This window comes from Tursiops truncatus, chromosome 3 (assembly GCF_011762595.2).
Source record: "Tursiops truncatus isolate mTurTru1 chromosome 3, mTurTru1.mat.Y, whole genome shotgun sequence".
NCBI classification, from domain to species: Eukaryota; Metazoa; Chordata; class Mammalia; order Artiodactyla; family Delphinidae; genus Tursiops; species Tursiops truncatus.
In genome coordinates this window covers 97,168,799-97,189,508 of record NC_047036.1, presented here as the reverse complement: position 1 = coordinate 97,189,508, position 20,710 = coordinate 97,168,799, and the positions used below count along the sequence as shown (strand labels likewise).

The following is a 20,710-nucleotide window of genomic DNA, read 5'->3' as shown; positions in this document are numbered from 1 at the left end:
CCCTTCTCTCTCAAGCTTTTGCATTGCATATTTTGATAGCGGTTGAGGTAAGAAACAAGTTCAGAATCCAAACTGAGGCATTCAGTTGCTCTCCTAACCACTTGGCCTAATTTCTTTAGTCACTATTTTGCGGTTTGAGCCAAGTTTGCATAGTTTTTGACAATTTCAGGGCCTTAGATGCAAGCATTGATTTCTTCAGAAGGGCTGTTCCATGGGTCATGAAGACTGAGCAGCTGGGCACTTTCTTCTCATCCTCGTCATAGCCAAGGAAATGAAAAGACCACAGGTTTAAGAAAACTCGATGAAGCTAATCTTTCTTCCTCTGGACCCAGCTCAAGTCCTCTTCATTCTTCAGCAGAAGAATGTCAGGCCCTGCCTCTGAGGTGCTTCTCTTGCCATAGATGATGTGAAGACCACAGGTTTAAGAAAACTCGATGAAGCTAATCTTTCTTCCTCTGGACCCAGCTCAAGTCTGCTTCATTCTTCAGCAGAAGAATGTCAGGCCCTGCCTCTGAGGTGCTTCTCTTGCCATAGATGATGTGACACAACCATACTCTTGACCAGAATCTAAGACAAATCTTGACCTTAGCATGTGAGAATTACAGAGTTTTACCCAGATTTCTTCTTGCTGTTACTCTGCTACTGACCTGTATGCCTATTGTGATAACTAGGGTTCAAACTTGTTAACAATTTTGATAAAATGATTTTTCTTTCGTGCTTTTCTTGGTGCCCCTATCTTTGTTTATTATATATGTATGCTTCCAGAATCAGGGTCCAATATACTTGTGTAGTGGGTGTTTATTTATGGCTATTGTTTAAACATTATGCCTTCTTTGGTAACCACATCCCAAATTTCTTCAGGGGCCATGCCTTCCCCAGTTGCAGAGATGGAATACATGACCCAGTTTTAAGTCATTCATGTTTCACTAGCCCGTGACATGGGTTCAAGGCTAGGCATGTGACTCAAGCAGGTTCCATCAGAGTGAGAATGAGCGCTGTTTTGTAGACTCTATCAATAAACACAGGCTTTAATTTTTGCAAGCTAAGGTCTAAGGAACTGTATGTTTTGGAGCTTTAGCAATCATGTATGGGCCATTGATGGTGACTGTGTTAAACAATGAAGCTAACATACAGAGGAGAGGAGAGCTAAGTAGAGGTGACAGAAGCAGACCATCTTGTGACGTCATTTGAATCCTTCCAAGAATCCATGTCTTTATTTTTTTTTTAATTGAAGTATAGTTGGTTTACAATGTTGTGTTAGTTTCTGGTGTGTAGCAGCGTGATTCCATTATATATAGGTGTCTCAAGAATCTGTGTCTTAACCCAACTGTGAGTCAGTTTATTCTCTACTTTGCTTCAACAAGTTTGTCTTGGATTTTTGGTATCTTGAATTTAAAAAAAAGTAACTGAGCATTTCAGTCTAATGCTTGGGCTTGGCTACTTGCTGACAGGCTTCTTGATATCACCTGTGGCCTGGGTCTTTGATCTTCTTCACCCACCTTCATACTTTCTATGCTGGGTTTACACCCTGTTGGGACATGTTGATATTTCATATTCAATTCCGATGCTCTTTTATAGTCTGGATGAAATTCCAAGATATAATAACTGTGTTTTTCCCCTTGAGTATTTTAGGAAAGCTTAATGACTCAATAAATAAATTACCTCTTCAGTAACTCAAAGTGGAGAGGCTTCAAGGAATTTCACATAACTGACCACCGGGTACACAAATATATTAAGGTCAGTGGCTCATTAGTTTTTCTTTCTCTAGCGTTGATGTTGTTATATCATTTTACTGTCTTTGATCATGACCTTTCTGACATTCTACTTGGCTGGCAAGTAACAAGATAACTGCTCATAAAGGGAAGAGATGATGAAAGAGATTTCTGTAATAGATTTTACTATAATGGGATCAGAATGGCAGGGAAAGAAAAGGAGTAGTTAGAAGCAAAACAGCCCAGGTTCTCACTACCATGCATTTTGTGGTTTTCTGAGAAATTAAAGATGACCTGAGAAGCGAGGTTCAAACAACACATTTTGAAATCAGTAACAGTCCTAGGGACCTTCTCCTATAGACCATGGACTGTGTGAGAATGGAGGTTGGTTCTGGGTATCATGTCGAAGCCCAATCTGTGTTTCAAAATAAAGGCCAACTTAAGCCTTTTAGCAATACTAACAATGCCCTGTGGTAAAAGTTCCCATTCTACTCCTTGTGGTATCCAGTACCTCTTTTAACCCTAATTGTACCTTTTTAATTGGAGCTTTCCCCAAACTCTTCTTTTTTTTATGGTTCATTCTGTGCTGAGGGGATACAGATGCCTCATGGGTCAAAACCAAACCAAACTGCTCCACAGCAAATTGAGAAACACCTGAAGTTTCCTCTATTCTTGACCCTCTCTTTCCTTGATTGCTTCCAGCTCTCCTTCTCTGCCCTTCCACTGAGGTTCTCCCCTCTGCTTTTTGATTCTTATCCATTGTGTAAAACATTTCAGCTCAGTGCTAAGAAAGTAGCTAGGAAAGAAGCTTGCAATATGAGGGGCAGAGAGGCTTCTGGAGATAAGGGGGAGTGACAAGGGCTTGATGCTTTTAATTTGAAAAGTCTTCATAGAAGAGCTTAAATATGAACAGTTTTGAAAAAAGAGTCATCATGATTTAAGCAAAGAAAATGTAAGGGATTACTAGGAAAATGAGTCAGCTGGAGAAGATAGTCCACCTTTTTTAGTTAGAATTAGATTCAGTTGTTAATAGGAAATATTAGACTTAAAAATATTAAACAAAAAAATGTTTATGAAACATCAGTATGTTAGTATGTTAACGTGACACTTTAAACACTACTCTGGTGCTTTGTGGTCATTAGGGATCCAGGATCCTATCATTCTTCTCTTACCATCTGAGGTCATGGCTTACATTCTTGAAAGTATTACCTCTTGGTTCAAAATGGCTTCTGAAGCTCTAGTCACCAAATGTGTTTTGTAGTTGGGAAGAAGGAAAAGAGGCAAAAGGGGAAATTTTTCTTACAGTGAAGTTGGTTTCCTTTAAGCAGTTTTCCCAGAATTCCCATACAGGACTTCTGTTTATCTCATTGGCCAGAGCTTGGTCACATGGACATACCTTGCTGTAACATTGTCTGGGAAATGTAGTCTTTTAACTGGTTGCATTTCCATCCCACATAAAATCTATTCTTGTAAGTAAGGAAGGAGGAGGGAATGGCTCTTGGATAGCAGCTTGTACTCTGCTAAAAAAATCCTTGAAATCTATGGTTGCTTTTTAGGAGATACACTAAGTTATTAGAAGATTTACAGACCTGCAAGGAATTTGGTTCTTCTTATTTTCAATGTATGAATTGGTAAGAGTCTTAGTAAGAATATTGGCCTTGAGTGTAATGACTTGGGTATAAGAGGATGGAAACTGTAATTTCTGAGAAGGGGTTTATAACATTTGGTTATAAAGTAAAGTAGAGAAGGATGTAAAAATATTTTAAAGTTTGGGGGTTAAGTATGACAAAAATGGTCAAACAGAAGTTAGAAAGGGATGAGTAGCCCAGTAAAATATATGAATTGAACACTGAAAAAATTGAGGTAGATTTCAGTTGTATGCTTGTGGTACTGGACAAGGGTGGGGAGAAAGCCTAAAACAGAGTAAACAATGGGTAGTAGTATTTAGAAGTAAAACCAGTGCATTCTAGTGTTGAGGTTGGCCATCTGGTTGAGAGACAAGTCATGTAAAGTATATGAGTGAAGGGGAACACTTGCAACACAATAGGGAATATTGGAAATTGTAGGGGATATTCTAAAGGGGCAGCTGCTGCTTGGCAGCCAATCATTGCCATCAAAGAAATCAGGCTTAGGTTTTCTACTTTTTCAGGAGAAGATAGAAATCCAGACTTCTATATAACCTTCCAGATTTAAAAATAATTTTGCGGGTCAAGCAAATATGTCTGAAAACTGGATTTGCCCAATGGATCAGTTTTGCAGCTTCTGATCTAGTTCAACATCTTTATTTTACTGAGACTGAGAGAGATCTAGTGACTTGCCCAGGGTAACGTAGCTCATCAGTAGATCCCTGCCTCTTGACTCCCCTTTGTCTTCCTACTTTTAGAGCTCAGAAAGTCACATGGAACTGTTTGGTGGAAAGGAATAATCAGGGGAATTAGGCGTTTCACATAGGTTTGCAGTTAACTCCAAAAGTGCCTAGCACAGTGCTTAGCATTCAGGGGCATCTATCAATGTCAGCTCAGTCTCTATGTGAATTGTTCAAAACATGTAGGTTAATGAATGAAATAGAGGAAAAGGCAAAAGCAAAAGAGTAATTATCACACCTTGGGGAGTCCCCATAATTAACCATGGAAACAAGATAATGAATTAGCAAAGATGGCATCCAAGGAGCAGTCAGAAGCAGCCAGGATTTCTTTGTGAACCTCGTGCCTTTACCTTTGCCCTAATTACAGCTTTAGGCTGTAAATGTTTTAATTTGGGGGTAATTTGCAGCCCTTTAATAAATTTCTTTCCAATTATACTGCCACCTTAAACTTATAGCCTCATAAGAAAGTGTGGTCTTCAGAGAATATTTCTTCTCCCCTTAGTTGAAATTAGATAGATTGATTAATTTTGGCTTAAATTTCTAAAAATGTGCAGTTGTATCTTGAGATTATCCCACCATTAGTGGTTAAGTGTCTCCAGAATAAGTAATTACTGTCACTAAAAGACAAATTTGTCAGAAGAAATGTCCTTTGAAAATCCCCTTTTCGGTATAAATATGTCCTTACGTGTCACCAAAATTTGCTGTGTTATCTCAGTAACAGAGATCACAGGGAAATAATTTTTGAAGTGACCAATTCTATTTTAGGTTTTAATGTGCATAGTGAAATATATTTGTAAGACACTGTTTAAAGTTCTTAGGAGAGAAGTCCCTAGAAACTAGAATTTTTAATTTAATGCTCATGTTAGAATCTTGACTAGAGAACACAATGGAAAGACCTTGGGGATCTGGTAGATTCCATAGGCAGTTTATCTCAGAACTAACTGCTTTTGCAGTAGATTTTGCTTACAGTAGTAATAGCCTGTATTTATAATTTGTTCTCCTGGAAATTATCTCACAAAACTGAATTACCTACAAGGTCAGTGGTGCTGGACTAAGGTTACATACTGGTAAATTTTTTTTTTTTATTGGATTTATCACTATAATACCCCAGCTAAACAGTGCTGGAATGCAGTCACTAAAAAGAGAAGAAAAAATGTCTGTTAATCATTTGATGTTTAGCCATGCCCTTATACTTTTTTCCTTTCCTTTTTAGTTCCAAGTCACATATAAAATACCTGCTGATCTCAACAAGAAAATGAGATTCTTCTCTGCTATCTCCTGAAGCTGCTGTGACCATAAAACTAAAAAATTACATTTTGTCTCCTTGCCCATAAAGAATGCCCACCAGAGCGTGTCCAATATCTTATCTTTCTACCCAGATAGTGCTTGTTGCTAAATACACAGAGCCTGATTTTACAATCTTCACTCAACTCTGACTTCCACCATTTTCAGTGGGGGGGGCGGTGGGGGTGGAAATTCTTATGAAAGGTTTATAAATGATGTGAAAATGGGCTATAATTTTGTAACTTGCTTTCATTGTCATCTGGGATCTGTTGAGATTCTTTTGAGTAGAGTCAACCCAGTTCAGAGTTGTGTGCTACAAGTCTGCAGGATGGAGGAGAGAAAGCATGACCTCATCATTTGGATGGGAGTTTCTGACATTGCAGGGGCAAAGATGATGAAAATCAAAGATACGCTTGATCATAGTTTTTTTTGTTTTGTTTTGTTTTGCTTTTTTTGCGGTACGCGGGCCTCTCACTGTTGTGGCCTCTCCCGTTGCGGAGCACAGGCTCCGGATGCGCAGGCTCAGAGGCCATGGGCTCACAGGACCAGCCACTCCGCAGCATGTGGGATCTTCCCGGACTGGGGCACGAACCCGTGTCCCCTGCCTCGGCAGGCGGACTCTCAACCACTGCGCCACCAGGGAAGCCCCAATTATAGAGTTTTGAAAGCAACTCTAAAGCTCCCAGGGTGGACAGAAAAGAGGCCTTTCCCATCTCCACTGCATCCTGAGAAATGAGATGCAGCAAGAAAGATTTCAGGTTCTTAAATTTAGGGGTGTCACATAGCCCTCTGAGAATCAGATAAAAATTATGAACATTTTCACCAGAAAAACTATCCATAAAGATACATACATAGAATTTTGACAACTTGTGTTTTTATTTATTAAAAATTTGAAAGTATTTATTCCCTAAATATTTCTCTGGATTGTTTGGGGGTCCTGGGGCCCAGGTTATGAATTCCTGGACCTCTGAGGATGATTGTGGAAACTTACCTTGGACATCTGTGTAATTTGTGTCCTCCAGCTACACTTACCTAATCTTATATTCGGGGTGATGTTAACAGTAATAACCTGTGCTGTGTCTTTTGTGCCTGTCTGCTGCAAAGTTCTTTTCTCTCCCCCCAAGTAATCATATCTGGAAGTCCTTGAGCTGTTTCGGTTGTGTTCATGATCAAGGGCAGACAGTGGTCATATGATGTCCTCTGGTCCTGATGCCTTTGCTGGACACTGATGCCCCCTCTGTTGGACAGCTTTTGTTCCCCTGACCGTGGCCACCTCTGTCAGGCACTGATGACCGCCTGATGGATGATGGCGCATCCCTGCCACTTCTGCTGTGGCCCATGGTGTCCTGCTTCTGCTGAAGCATTGGAGACTTTGAGGGGCTACGCATGCTCTGTCTTTTCCAGATTTCCAGTGATTCCAGGTGCTGTGTCAAGGAGAATGCTTTTCTCTCCTTTGTGTAACTGTTATTCCAATTAGATGGTTTCTAATGAGTTCTGATTTAACACTGTTTAGCAAGACAGAACCTTAACTTTTATTTCTACTTCCTTCCTCCTTGGTGTGAAGGGCAAACCCAAGTGACCCCCGATGTACTCAGAATCCTCAGTCTCCTGCCACGATTGAAGTTTGTCTCTGGTCCAGTGGTGTTTGCCCGACTCACTCTCACTTTGGGAGCTCCTCATGCAAAACCATTCCAGGGGCCTATTCCCTACTTTATTGGGGGTACTCAGAATTTGCCCTCAACAAGGAAAGGACCAGCATAGATTTAAACTAGAAGATTCAAGAACATCAATATTTAAGAATAATATAGACGATAGTGTGACCTTTGGGGCTTAGGCATCTTTTTTGGAGATATTTTGGAGAGCTCTTCCAGATGTCTGTGTGCCCCTCCAGAGACAAACTCTTTGTAATTCTACTCTGCCCTACATCCAAGCCAGTGTAGTAGTGTGAAAAATTGCATTAACGAACTTCCAGGCTCTTGCTGGAAATACGTACCTTCTTTATTGTAAATAACTCCATACAGTACCTGTAATAAGTTAGAATCAGGATGATCTTTCTGTCATGATTCTGTTTTTTAGACAACTCATGTACCTCAAACTCCATAGGAATCAATAAAATATGAATCTGAAATAATGCTGAATTTTAAAGCTTAGCATGCGATGTATGGAAAAAATGCCTCACCATTTTTCTCGCTGTCGTTTGAAGGTAGAGGTGTAGATTCATCAAACATTGGAAACACATTTTGAAAATGCCGATATCTCCATCAGTTATAGATTTGTCATAATGCTGACGCCTCCTGCTGTCCCACTGTATTCTTCACTCCTAATCATTTGTCCTCTCCTTGACATGCTGCACTGTGTTCACCCAGCTCAGGGTTGTGCTCTCTCCAGTGTTTTGCACGCCCTCACCTTCAATTTCCTACCAAGCCCATTGGCCATCCTGAAATCAAACAGGGAATTTCCAAACCAGTCTTCATCCATTTGTCTTATGAACTTTCTCTCCCTCCATATCAATTGCATTTTCTCTCATAAATTCTATTATTTAAGACAAGTTTTAAAATATTGAAATATTTTGAGGGACTCCTAGCATAGAAATATATGGGGTTAACTGGGATGTGAAAATAAAATGGAACTTGGTCTTTTCTGAGCTTGATATAATTTCTTTGTGAAGCTTATCTCTTAGGTTTCTATATAGTGTGGGGTGGTGGGGGTTGGTAGGAAAGGAGAATTCTGAAGTTGCAAAATAATTCTCTGACTCCTTAATAAGCTCTTTTGTCTGGCATTCTCTTTCAGGTAGATGCTTGGTTTTCAGCTTTTCTCTCTAGCTCCTTTCTGATATGGCGTCTTGCCTCATGTAGGAGGAGGGCCCTATGTTATCCTGTGGTGTCGGGGCAGAGGGCCTCATTTTCTGCCAGACATCCTCTGGATCTTCTCTGTTCTCGTTGGCCTAGTGTGCATTGAGGTGCATCTGACCCCTGGACTCAGAAATGTGTGCTGTCATTGCTGAAGTCTGTGACTCTGGCCATTTTCTTTCTTTTTTTTTTTAATTTCTAGTCTTTTCTCATGCTTTTATTTTTATTTATTTATTTTTGGTTGCATTGGGTCTTCATTGCTGCGCATGGGCTTTCTCTAGTTGCGGCGAGCGGGGGCTATTCTTTGTTGTGGTGCATGTGCTTCTCATTGCGGTGGCTTCTCTTGTTGTGGAGCACGGGCTCTAGGTGCGCGGGCTCAGTAGTTGTGGCTCGCGGGCTCTAGAGCTCAGGCTCAGTAGTTGCGGCACACAGGCTTAGTCATTCCGCGACATGTGAAATCTTCCCGGACCAGGGATCAAACCCGTGTCTCCTGCATTGGCAGGCGGATTCTTAACCACTGCGCCACTTTTGGGAAGTCCCCCAGACCACATATCATTCTGAAGAAAAGGGGATCATATGAATGGTAATAAGTACTATTGTTCTGCTCCTCATCTTTATCTTTTATCTGGGAACTCTAGTCCCACGCAAAGTTTTCTGTGTTTATTTCTATGATTCTTTCTCACATGTTTCTCTACGGAGCGTGAATGTATAACCAATCATCCTCCATGGCCTCTGCTATCTGGGAAGCCCTGCTCATCCCTTCCATGGTTGTCCAACACTGACAATGGGGGTGATGCTGTTTAGCCAAGGATGCCGTATCTGTTTACCTGCAAACCGAGTGCCCTCTGCTGCTCTGCAAATGCTTGTTGCAGGGTCCTTGGGGAACCTGACTGCTGTGGTCATGCCGCTGCTGCCAGTCGGGGGGGCCGTGCCTCCTGGCTGCTTCCTGTCCTGCCCTAGCTGCACTCAGATGTGCAGAACCCTTCCCACACAGGGCCATGAGGAAGTGGCGAGCAGGTCTCTCTCCTCCTGGTACACTAGTCAGACTTCTTAAGTCTCAGGGAGTTTTGAGGATAAAAAGCTTATTCAGTATTCACTTGCCACTCAGTTCCATGCACAGCAAATATAACCTTCTTGCTCCTCTTTTGGTCACTGGGGTGTTGCTAGTGGGTCAAGCCTGTAAGCCTTATTTCCTCTTTTGGGATTTTTTTGTGTGTTTGATCTTTGGGAGGTTCCTTAATTTCTCATGCAAAATGTGTAGGTTCTTCCAACCTGTTTTCCAGACACTATATCACAGTCTTTGTAAAATATATGCTTAATCTGGAGCTCCTACCTCCACATATAATTTAAATAAAGATTTACAGATTTACACTTTTCTGTTTACAACTGTAAATATACCAAGCAATCCCTTATAAATCTTTCGGTCTCTTATTTTCTGGTTTACCACATGGTTTCAACAAATTAAAGAAACACTTAAAATATCTGAATCCTCTCCCCACTCCCCCCATTTCATGATAATGGGAATAATTGATTAAACAATCTCTTCGTGTGAGATTTTCTTTTCGGTAAAGGCTTGTCTTTCAGGTTTTTCTCCTCCAGCTCTTTCTAAAGGTGGTATCTTATATTACATCTCCCTTGTTACATTGGTTTGTATGACTTTCCAAAGGAATCTGTTGCTTTCAAATTGGGGAAAAGTAAATTAAATGTAGTGAGATGGAATGAAATGACCCTGCCCCCCATTAAGATCATAAATAATCTATTGGGAGATTGCATATCCATCCTGGTTGACTCAGACAGAGCCATTCTCAGCTAATGTGTGGGCCGCTGGTGATAAAAGCAGGAACAAGTAGGAGTCAAATGTTCCTTTAGCAAATGATGTCAGTTATTTCTCAAGGTTCCCAAGAAGTAGCTTTAAAATCATCTTACTACGGGGAGCATGTTTCCTTCAGGTGAGAAGAGTGGACTGAGCCTCCCTAGGATAATTAATTGATTAATTAACTAATAATTAATCAATTCCTAGTATGATGAGATGTGCTTGCCCTTAGTCAGGGAGGAATTTAGCACCAGGCTTCTGTGGAAATAAATGAAGACCAACCAAATGGGACCAAGCAAAGGCTATTTGTTCAGAGCTTACAAGGGAGTCAGATACCATCGCTTTCGTTTTGGCAGAAACTCAAAGGTAGGCAGAAGAGTGGGAAAACTTCAAAATATGCCCTGAATGGAGGCCGTTGGCCTGGGGAAGCTTAGGTGGGCTGACTGGAAGTGGAGCAGCCTATGTGATTGGTTCAGTGTACATACTTGGCTTCTTCTGGTTGGTCCTCAGTTGGAAGGGGGACAAAAATGAAGGAAGCCATCAGTTATTAATCAAGTTCTGGCTCTTTGGGCTAATTGTTACAGGGGTTCTTGTTTGGCTTCCTGGACTGGTGGCTGGAGATAGTGGTCTGGCTTCCTGCAAGCCTGACGTAACAGGCTGCCTTCCTGGTCTCTTTACTGTAGATCATGGGTTGGTGGTTGCTGCAGAAGGTGGGCCAGAATATTGCTGCATGGCCTGGCCACAGTCTGTTCGTATATTCAGTCTCTCATTTCACTTGTGGAGAGTCAACCAAAATCAGGCTCCTTACTGTTTCCCTTCACACAGTTACAGCACCAGAGCTCATCCATCCTTTTGAAGCAGAATAAAACCTCCATGAACTTCCAGCTGAAACAGAAGCCACAAGAATTTTCAAAAATCAATTAGGAATAGGAAGCTAGCAGTGCTCAAACAGTGGAGGGTGGGGGTTCTTTGGATGAGCGAGGTGGAACCCTGGCCAGGAGACAGTTGCTTACAGATAGGCTGAGGGAAGGTGACGTGGGAGACTTGGGGTGATGAGAGAATGAGTAAGGAAAGCGTCTATATGCAGCAACCTCCCAAGGCCTGAATTCTCACCTCTTGGATCTTCCTTGAGTTGCTCTGAGAAAATGGGCTAGAAATAGAGCCCTAATTCCCAATCTTCTTTCTCTGATTTGCTTTGAGATGCTTGTCTGATGCCTCAGTGAAAGAAGCACTTATACCGGCACGTCAGTGTGGCTTCGGTGGAGTAGGAAGGGCACTGTGGTGCTGGAGACGGACACGGTCCATATCAGCTGGTTGGGCCCTGGATGTGTTGAGAGCTCCCCTCAGCCTGCCAACCAACGAAGACCATTAGCTGGAAAGGCCTACAGGCAAACGGGCATCTCCTCTGAGTAGGAGGCAGCAAAGCCACTTTCCCTGATCTCTTTTCTTTCTTTAAAAATTTTATTGAAGTATAGTTGATTTACAACGTTGTGTTAATTTCTTCTGTGCAGCAAAGTGACTCAGTTATACATAATATATATTCTTTTTCATATTCTTTTCCTTTATGGTTTGTCACAGAATACTGAATATAGTTCTGTCTGCTATACAGTGTGATTTAGGTGGTTTAACCATCCTATGTATAATAGGTTGCCTCTGCTAATCCCAAACTCCCAATCCTTCCCTCCCCTACCCCACCTCCTCCTTGGCAACCACAGGTCTGTTCTCTGTATCTGTGAGTCCATTTGTGTTTTGTAGATAGGTTCATTTGTGTCATACTTTAGATTCCACATATAAGTGATATCATATGGTATTTGTCTTTCTCTGAGTTACATAGCTAGGTCAATTCATGTTGCTGCAAATGGCAGTATTTCATTCTTTTTTATGGTTAATTAATATTCCATTGTATATATATACCACATCTTCGTCTTTTTTTTTTTTGGGGGGGGGTACGCGGGCCTCTCACTGTTGTGGCCTCTCCTGTTGCGGAGCACAGGCTCCAGATGCGCAGGCCCAGCGGCCATGGCTCACGGGCCCAGCCGCTCAGCGGCATGTGGGATTTTCCCAGACCGGGGCACAAACCCGTGTCCCCTGCATCGGCAGGCGGACTCTCAACCACTGCGCCACCAGGGAAGCCCCCACATCTTCTTTATCTGTTCATCTGTGGATAGACATTTAGGTTGTTTCCATGTCTTGGCTGTTGTAAATAGTGCTGCTATGAATGTAGGGGTGCATGTACCTTTTCGAATGATAGTTTTGTCCGGGTATATGCCCAGTAGTGGTATTGCTGGACTTGGCAACTCTACTTTTAGTTTTTGAGGCACCTCCATATTGTTTTCCATAGTGGCTGCACCAATTTGCATTCCCACCAACAGTGCAAGAGGGTTCCCTTTTCTCCACAACCTCTCCAGCATTTGTTATTTGTAGACATTTTAAAGATGGCCACTCTGACCAGTGTGGGGTGGTACCTCATTGTAGTTTTGATTTGCATTTCTCTAATAATTAGCGATATGGAACATATTTTCATGTGCCTGTTGGCCATCTGTATGTCTTCTTTGGAGAAATGTCTATTTAGGTCTTCTGCCCATTTTTTGAGTGGGTTGTTTTTTGTTGCTGTTGTTGAGTTGTATGAGCTGTTTGTCTATTTTGGAAATTAAGCCCTTGTCAGTAGCATCATTTGCAAATATTTTCTCCCATTCTGCAGGTTGTCTTTTCGTTTTGTTAAAAGCTTGTAAGTTTAATTAGGTCCCATTTGCTCATTTTTGTTTTTATTTCTATTGTCTTGCACTTTCCCTGATCTTATTCTCAGGCTCCTTGGCAAAGAAAGGGGAAGCCCATAACCACCTGGACAATATCAAACACCATCTCCTGCCCCAAACAAACAAACAAAATAGAACAAAGTTGAAGCTAGCCTAAAGATCAAACTTCCCTAAATTATAACTCAGCCCTTATTCGAGAACAGAATACCCAAATACATAAATAATGTCTCTAATCTGGCTTTGATACAGGAGTTGAAACAAAACATTGAACCAGATTTATTTACTTTTGATGGGTAGGTTTTCTTTGCCAGATATTGGTTTTACTGATCAAAAAAAAAAAAAAAAATCTTCCCTTTAGGAAAGTGATCATAATATCCAGGGCACCAAACTTCTTGTACATAGATTTTGTAGAGTGATCTTTTTCATGATGAAAACATTCCGATTTGATTTACTTAATCAAAAGAAGATTTCTGAGGATTAGTCAAACTTCAGTCATTTAGGGTATGATGCACTGAACTATAAAAAAGAAACCAGTTCTTCAGATATTTGAAGGCTTGTGTTTATACTTTCAATTCTTCTGAAATATTGTTATTAACTTGTATAGTCCTTCCATGATGTGAGTATAGCTTTTATTAAAAGTCATACTGTTTTCTGACTCAGGGAGTTTTGATTCTAGATTAAATCAAGTTTAATTTAGATGATGCTGCTGAAAGTGAGAACAATCCTGTTTGAATAGTACCGTCACAAAGGGAATTGTTTCATCCATCTATCTGTATGGAATGCGTATTTGGGAGTGACAAACTTACCAGAATGCCACACAAATAGCTGGGGACCCAGATATAAGGATACGTGGTCAGAGCAGAACTTAGAGCTCTGAAAAAATTTTGAAAGGCAAGGAGAGGAAGAAACCTCAGACCAAGTGACCTGGCTTGGGTGTCTGGTCCAATAGAGGAAGGCAAGTATCATCTTACTTAACTGCCTTCTGCATATGAAGTCAAAACATTGTGGGCTGTGCTGCTGAGACGTAGCGCTGAGCCACAATAGGATTAGCCTAGAGCTCTTTAAATTCTATCTGCTTTTAAGATAGTAACAGATTCAGAGTCTGGGACAAGACCAAACACACAGGGGAGCACAGTGGTCCCAGATTCAAGGACTAAGGGGGTGTCGGGGCATGAGGGCAAGTAGGCCCCAGAGAAGATGGGAGAACCTGGGGAGAGCACGAGGGATCGATTGGGAGGTTTGGCTCAGAGGAACTGACTGCCCCAAATAATGGTAAATGCTCGTCAGAGTTTCTTTAAGGAGAGTTCAGGGATCATGTTTTGAGCAAAATGTTCTAGTGTCTTTAGAAAGCATTGTTATTTGAGCCTCACATATGGGATGCATGTGTCTGCTCTTCTTTTATTGTTTCCTTATCGTGCTTTGGCACAACTTTGGCACAAGCCTTTTCTCCCACTTTCTAGACCTGTGCTATATGCTGCTGACTGGTCAGATGGATGCGAGCTTGTGCCTGACTAAGCTACCAAACGATGCAGGCGCTTACCTGTATGTGGCCAGGCAGTGAGCATATCAGACTGGCTCTGAATTCATGTGATCACTGGCTAGGAACAACAAAGGACACACTGTTCTCTGCTCTGTCCAGTTCCACCAGGCTAGCTCTCTGCTGATTTCAAAGTTATAATATCCTCACCCCAACACATCATCTCCCTTCCTTTCCACCCTCACTTTCAAACTCTGATGACACAGGTCTAAGAGGTTGGTTAATCTTTATCTTCAATTCTTTTCCCATCTATCTCTATCTCTTATTAAGTCTGTTTAATTTGCCCTTTGCCATGTTTCAGCTGACTCTACTCTGGTAATTGTCCTGTTGTGCTTAGTTTTTTCCAGTTGTCTCCTAGCATGTCCTGCTGCTGGCAGTATCTCTCTTCCTGAAACCAATTTTTTTAGGATGATTTCCTGTTTAAGGTCCACAGTTCTTATGGGTTCAGGCACTTTTGCCTTGTGTGCCGGATCTCTCACCAATGAACCCCATCTCCTGGCTTGTTTTGTTTCCCTGCTCCCTCCATCCTGACCCCTGCACCTGGGTAAAGCCTTTTCCTGACTCCATGCCCCAAGAGCCTGAGATGGCCTCCCCTCTGCTCTGCTATTCTAATCCTACCTGTCAGGCAAAGCCCAACCTGACACTCATATTCACCGAGAAGTTTTTCCAGTCAAACTCTAGTCCACAGTGATTGCTTCCTTACACCAGTTTTCTATTTCATCATAAATAACCAGCATTGCCACAGAGCTTCTCCAAAAACACTTTCATATATAGCCTATGCTGCTATCTAGTATAATCTCTTAAGTTAGTATCCATTAAGCCAATTTTCTTAGCTGCTGGTGGTCAAGATTTTTTAAAAAATATATTAATTTTATTTTAATTGGAGGGATTTCTCTTTCTATATTTTGGGTCGAGACTAGAGGTTAGTGCAGCAAGTGCAGATTAGATTTTATATTTAATGTTTCAAGGAATATGTATTTTTCAGCTGGAGACAGATTCAGGTGGTGACAGAAATGAGAATAGAACAGTTTTATGTAAGGACGGGAATAAATTGAGCTAGATGATTATACTTGTATCAAATGACTGAACCTCAGAAAAAAATATAAACTGTATTAAATCAACAGCAACACCGTATATCATGTATCTTCTACGTTGTAGATTAGAAAATGATTCGTTGATTATTTTGCTGTGTTTTCAGAACATCTGAAAACTAATAATTTTCTATTTATAAGAGATAATTCTGAAATTTTTTATTTATTCAGTCATACATTTGTAATTAATGTTTATTGGTTCAGTTGAGAAAATATTGAAGAAGTTTTCATTCAAGAAAGGGTTTCTTTTGATAATACATTAACACAGAAACATAGGGAACCATTTTACCATCTTTTAAAAACAGCCTTGTGGAAATCAAAAAGCTGTTTGAGTGAGGAGGTCTATATTTTAATGTTTCTTAAAAAATTATGTTAGTCTCTTTCATGTTGCGAGGAATAAAACGTTATTAGCTCTCTTGCTTAGTGGGTGTTTCTGTGAGGGATAGATCTGGAAGTAAATGAGGCAAGGAACTGTTTCCACAACTGCAGATAGGCCACGAGGAGCTCCTGGGTGCTGTGCAGGTCACCACAGCTGCGGTCCTCCTCTCCAATGTTATGGTGCCTTTGCAAATTTGTCTTTGCCAGTCACTCCCCTGACCACCTCTCAGCTCTCCTCTTTACCTACAACTTCTGTTGCCTCTGGGCATCTGTCTACTGCAGTCTCTCTGTATCCCTCTACTGTTATCCATCCTGATGTTCTGCTGAGTTCTTGAAGTCATGTCAGAATTTCCTAAAAATATCCAGCAGACTCTGTATTTTATCACCCACTTCTTGAGCCAAGGCTGTCTACAGCCTGTTAGAGTTTGGACACCAATCCTCGGTCCAATTAGGTATAGTCAGAGTGGGAGGAGTCATGCTGTTCAAACCTCTCACGAGGCAGGTTGTGACCAGGCCTCACTTGATTGGTAATTTTATCCTAGGCTAGCGTGGACTTCGCAGCAGCAGGACATTTGTTTCAGCAGGGTCCCAGAAGAGCTAGATGTGGGGATGCTGCAACTTCATGCTGAGAAACTCGTAAGACAATCTAAAAGCCAGAATATCAGTGTCTTTATTTAAAATGAGAAGTTTAGCTATCATGCCAATCAGATATTTGTGACTGCCTGGCCAATTTGTTTTTTCTCCCTGTAGGCAGAGCGGAACCATGGGCAGATTAGCCAGACAACTGGCCAGAGTAGCAAGGAACAAAGTGGCCTAAACAGTTTTGGATTCCCACTTGTGACTCCTCACAAAACGGGCCAAATGGAAATTGGTTCCATTTCTGATTCAGTAGGTTAGTACTCAGTAGAGACTTATTGAATGTGAAAGTTCTTGATTACACCTTTTGGTGGAAATAAAGATCAATCCTTGTCAGCAACAATTTCTTTGAGTTCTTTTCCAAAATAAACCACCACCTTGCATTTTGGACTGAGAGATAGAGCCCCAAACTCTGAGATCTCCTGGTTCCAAAAAGTACAAGACAGAAAGCATTGGACTCTGACTTTTCTCCCTCTTTGTCACCTATCCTGGGGCAGAAGCATCCTTTGTCCTTATTCCGCCCTAGGCACTGTGGCTTTACATATGTTAATACCTTAATCCAAATTGAATGAGGCCCTCTAAAAACCTGTTCTGGGATGGTAGATAGTGGTACACGCAAAATCAATCTCTCCCTGAAATGCTTCAGACGTTAATTTAGTAGAACCATTAATTTAATGTTAACAATCTAATTCCAAACATTCATTTAAGATTTTGATTCTCTCACAGTATCTTAAATCAATAATATATTTTTTAGCCTAGGATCCTTTCTACCATTTTAAGAGGATTTTACATATTTCTGATCCCATCCATTACCTGTTGATTCAGTGTGTTCGTTGGGTGCTGCAGGAAAGTGTTCAAATATGTGGCCCTCTGTTGATTTCAAAGCCTAATTCTTGGACAGCCAAACTATTTCCTGGTTCTTCACAATCCCCCTTACCTGTCTTTCCTGCTAAAATCATCAGCAACTTGAGGCCTGGGTGGAGTCTTAATGCCAGTACCTGGCATTCTGACATGCAGCTGGTATTTAGTTGAGGTTCAACTAAATTTAGTTGAGAAAATTCTCTGTTGCCTGTATATCCTGGTGATTTTTATAACAAATGCCTATAGATACAGACTGAGAGTAGATTTCAGGAGTTAGTGAATTCAGCATAGGAGTCAACTTAAATCCTTCAATGTGTAGAATGGACACCACAGTAAGAAACACATCTTTCCTTTTCTGTTAAGGATATGATTTCAGTATTGATTCAATTTGGTAGTTGAGGGTAAATTGACAGAATATCAGCCCACATTACAAGAAAATGTCATAGTATGTTGCTTAAGTACTTGGAGTTGAACACTTTATCAAGAAGTATGAAATGAGCACCAGGCCAGCCAAGGCCATGCTCTGTTTATTGTGATTGAAGCCAAAAAAGGATAAGACTCCTTTTGACGTGTTTACTCTTTGTGCGTGGCAATGATTTATCCCAATCTGTGATTGTTCTTAATTTCTAGAGATATGATTGTGACCTTTGCTTCTTGTAAGAGAGCTGTGTTTGGACATCTTTCAATGACTTCAAATGCATATATATGAAAATATGTATTATATATTTATATAATGTGTGTGTATATATATATATATATATACACACACACACATATATATACACATATATATACACATATAGGTTTTTTCTTCTGCGTAGCCATCAAAGTGTAAGCAGTTACTCTCTTTTTAAGAACCATTATCTAATATTAGCAGCAGTACAAAGTGTGCTCTTATATATTATCTGGTACATTAATTAAACTGAATGGGGTAGTGAGAACGTATTCACAGTGTTGGAACTAATGACTCAGTGCATTAGTAGTGATAGAGAAGGCACACTGGAAGACAAATGTCTTGTTTTAATTGCACTATTGTACCATTTGAATACAGAGAGTGGCATTTCTTTCAAATTGTCTGTAAGTAAAGTCTGTCATTATATGAATGGTAAAGTACCCCCCTCTATGTCTCCAGACTAACTAATGTTTAGTAAATATTTTTCCTTTGTTGATTATGTCCATTCAGGGACAGTAAAATCATTGCTGCTAATGTAATTCTAAATGGGTATTGATACCAATTATGGTTATTATACTGTTGAAAAATTAGGCACTATGAGAGCCTTAGAATTACATTAGAAAAGAAAGTGTATATGTACTTTTTAAAAACTAGCAGTACCAATTAATAATTAAAATCTGTATTCAAGAACTCATGACAAAATAGACATAAAAATAAGTAACATATCATTTAGTAACATGAGTTTCACAACTAATGTTTGCTTTGTTAATAGCTATATCTCCAGCACCTAGAGGAATGCCTGGCACATAGTACATTATCAATAAGAATTTGTTGAATGAAAGAAAGTCATATAAAGTATCCTATGATCCTTTTTCTCATGGGTACTTAAGGTTTATTTATGTTTCAGTCCATTCAGTCTTCCAAGACAAAAATACCAAAGACTGGGTAGCTTTAACAACAGAAACTTATTTCTCACAGTTCTGGATGCTGGAAGTCCAAGATCAAGGTGCCAGCAGATTTGGTGTCCAGTGAGAGATTGCTTCCTGGTTCATAGATGGCTGTCCTTTTGTTATAATCTCACATGGCAGAAGGGAGCTCCTCTTTTATAAGGTCACTAACCCCTTTCACGAGGGCTCAGCCCTAATCATCCCCCAAAGGCCCTAGCTCCAGATACCATCACACTGGGGGAATAGGTTTCAATATATAAATATTGGGAGGACACAACTATTCATTCTATAGCAATTTCCAAACTACCTACTGCCTTAGTTCATTAGGATTGGACTTGAAATATAATATTAAAATTGCTGAATGCCTCTCCTCAAATATTAAGCAGTAACGAGTTCCCTGTTAAAAATTTGAAAAACGGGGAGGGGGAAGGGTAAGCTGGGATGAAGTGAGAGTGGCATGGACATATGTACACTACCAAATGTAAAATAGATAGCTAGTGGGAAGCAGCTGCATAGCACAGGGAGATCAGCTCGGTGCTTTGTGACCACCTAGAGGGGTGGGATAGGGAGGGTGGGAGGGAGATGAAAGAGGGAGGAGATATGGGGATATATGTATACATATAGCTGATTCACTCTGTTATAAAGCAGAAACTAACACACCATTGTAAAGCAATTATACTCCAATAAAGATGTTAAAAAAAAGAAATTTGAGAAACTAGCTCTAAGAAGTTAGTCAATTTGGCTGCAGTCATATGGCTGTGCAACAACATAGCTGTCCTCTGGTCGCCTCATACTTCTAGCTCTGACCTCTGTGTGCAACATGCCTCACTCATGACTAATGGAGGAAACAATGTCAGGACTCCATTTGTGTAAGAAATAGAGTATAACATCCATCTATAGGTAACTGATAAGTTTAATAGAACTATGAGCTAGGTTTGTATTATTGACATTTTTTAGAGTGAAGAAACTGAGGTAATTTACTTGCAGTAAGCAGTACAGTGTTAGAACATCATGAAAAGACTTTAAATGCCAATGTCTAAGTAGCCTTCATAGACAGAATTATTTAATGATTATTATGGCAATCTGATATTAAAAACACGAAGCCTGATGAGGAGGAATTCGTTTGTCTGAATCTTTTGAGGCCCTAGATATTTAAAAATTCTGTTGAAGTAACAGATGACTTCAAATCTCTATAGGTTTCAACAATGTTGATGTGGCATGTAGATTGGTTGTATCTCTGACGTAGAGGCTAAAGAAATAGCCCCAGGCTAAAGGCACAGTCCCTGTCTGGGACCTACCATACTATTGGCAGAAGGGAAGGAGCAACAGAGCCAATAGAAATGCCTGGTGATTCTTAAATCTTCTGCTCCGGTGTGGCGAACATCATGTCTACTGGCCAAAGCAAGTCCTGTGGTCGAGCTCAACTCCAGTGGAGCAATAACGTATATTCATTCCCATAATAGGAACTGAAAGTCAGGTGGCAAATGGGTGGTGATGTAGGATTCCTCTTGTGGAAAAAAGGAGTGAGTAATTAGGAACATGACCCATTGTACTCCTCCATCTGTATTCCTTTCACAGAGCTGCTGTAACAAAGGAACACAATTGCGGGGGGGGGGCACTTAACACAACAGAAATGTATTCTCTCACAGTTCTGGAGGCTAGAAGTCGGAATCAAGGTCTTAGCAGGGTCATGATCCCTCTGAGACTCGGCAGGGTCCTTCCTTGCCTTTTCCTGGCTTCTGGTGGTAGTTGTTCAGCCTTGGCATTCCTTGGCTTGCACCTCTCAAATGTGGTTGTTTGTTTGTTTG

General features: G+C 40.7%; 1 long non-coding RNA gene across 1 annotated transcript in view; it reads left to right on the top strand.

Annotated features, from left to right (window-relative positions):
* The window catches only part of LOC141278212 (uncharacterized), a 92,811-nt gene that overhangs the window by 55,498 nt on the left and 16,603 nt on the right, over positions 1-20,710 (top strand). The gene's annotated exons all lie outside the window — the stretch shown is intronic.